Below are 1846 nucleotides of genomic sequence, written 5' to 3'. Positions count from 1 at the left end.
GAATAATCCACTCTGTTCACAGGATAAGTAGTCAAAAAAAGAAAAAAAATCCAGGGAATCCTGACCAACAGAATATCTTGATATGAGAAGGCTAAATGTATGGTGGCAGCTAGGGATTTCTAGGTATTATGATATTGATATATGCTAGAGGGATAGAAGCTGTAAATGGTATGGAAGTGTTTTGTTGTTGATAAAGTAGAATAACATTTATTTATTTCTTAATTTTTTATTTTATTAAATAAAAAATACAGCACATTTATATGTGCTGTATTCATGGAAAATAAGTAACTTTGAAGGAGCTCAAATTAGATATAAATCATGTCCACTGAGCTGGTTACAAGTCACATTCTGCATTGAAACAGTAAAGCTGAAGCTTTCTACTCCTTGCAGATTGCCATTGTTTTCTTGATTTCAGCCATAGCTTTTTCCTGGATTCAGCCCCTTGGGACAGATCCTTGTGTAATTCATGATACTGTGGCAGCAATACAAACTGCAGATGAGGTCCTGCAGTTTGGCTAGACACCCCTCTGTGAAGTTGTCTCTGGAGTTGATCATCCAGGGATGGGCCTACATAAGAACCACAGGTCCCAAATATTTGTCTCCATTCCACCAGTAGTTGGGGCAGCTGGTGCTCCAGCAGGCACAGAGATTGTACTCACATAGCCCATCCAGTTTCTCCTGATGTTCTATGGACTGCAGATACTGCTTGCCTTCCTGGGATTCATCCTTCTTCAAACAAGTCTCAGTGGATTTGTACTGAACATAGAAATTTCTTAAATCAGGAACAAGATACTTTATAACACACATTTTCGAAAGAGAGTACATTTATTTTGTATTTTTAATCAGTTTTTATTGTTATTCTATTACAGCTGTCCCAATTTTCCCCCTTTGCTCTCCTCTGCCCATCCCACCCTCCCTGCTCCCACAGTCAACTTCCACACTATTGTCCATGTCTGTGGATCATTCATAGATGTTCTTTGATTAGTCCCTTTCCATTCTTTCCACCATTATCCCCCCTCCCCTCTGGTTGCTGTCAGTCTGTTTCATGTTTTCATGCCTCTGGTTCCATTTTGTTCATTAGTTTATTTTATTCATTAGATTCCTCCTATAGGTGAGATCCTATGATATTCATTTTAAGAGTTTTTTGAGGTGTGTGTCAATCCAAGCAAGAGTTGATTTTGTTGCTGTTCATTGCACAAGAGTCACAGATACCTTCTCTGTATGATCTTCAGAAGGTCAAGGTAGAATCAATTTCATTCTTAATCTTGATTAAAGCATCAAACACCATAGAATCACATTTATTCAAATCAATTTCATAAGTTTAAATATGAGGTTTATCTCCAGAATTGTCTGAGATGGCAGATTTCTTGATCTGTGGCTATGGGGAGCTGTGGCTGCAGCTAGCTGTCCGAGCCCCTGGACAGGCTCTGCCAAGGCCTGGGTCTGGAAACCTGCTCCTCAGGGAGACTCTGACCACAGCCACCATCTTGGATCCTACACCCAGCCCCACCCCTTAAACCCCAGGTTGCTCTCTTCCAGCATTCTGCAGAATACTATAACACAGAGCCAACATTGACCCATCATTTGCTATCTGCATTGAAGTAACAGAGTGGGAGGTAGATTCTGGTCTATAGGATGAGAGGAGGGAAGGTAGAGAAAGCCCACATGAGTGTGTGCAGTTGCTGAGGTTCCCCAGTGTGGAACTGGTTTTGGTGTGAGCAGTTGCTCACTAAAGTATAGTAGGTACAAATTTCATGTTATTTGCAGGAAATAAAATGACATGGGTATTTCTTGAAACCCACTAATCTACCTTAGAAGCCTGAGAGTAATGGCATGGGGGGTGGGG

General features: G+C 40.9%; 1 pseudogene; it reads right to left on the bottom strand.

The window, feature by feature from the left end:
- Positions 1-341: 341 nt before the first annotated feature.
- LOC119001577 (succinate dehydrogenase [ubiquinone] iron-sulfur subunit, mitochondrial-like) lies at positions 342-1486 on the bottom strand (annotated as a pseudogene).
- Between the last annotated feature and the right edge of the window lie 360 nt (positions 1487-1846).

Source organism: Sturnira hondurensis, unplaced genomic scaffold (genome assembly GCF_014824575.4).
Source record: "Sturnira hondurensis isolate 20B ecotype Veracruz unplaced genomic scaffold, ASM1482457v3 Scaffold0016864, whole genome shotgun sequence".
NCBI classification, from domain to species: domain Eukaryota; kingdom Metazoa; phylum Chordata; class Mammalia; order Chiroptera; family Phyllostomidae; genus Sturnira; species Sturnira hondurensis.
This window is presented reverse-complemented; position numbering and strand designations above follow the sequence as displayed.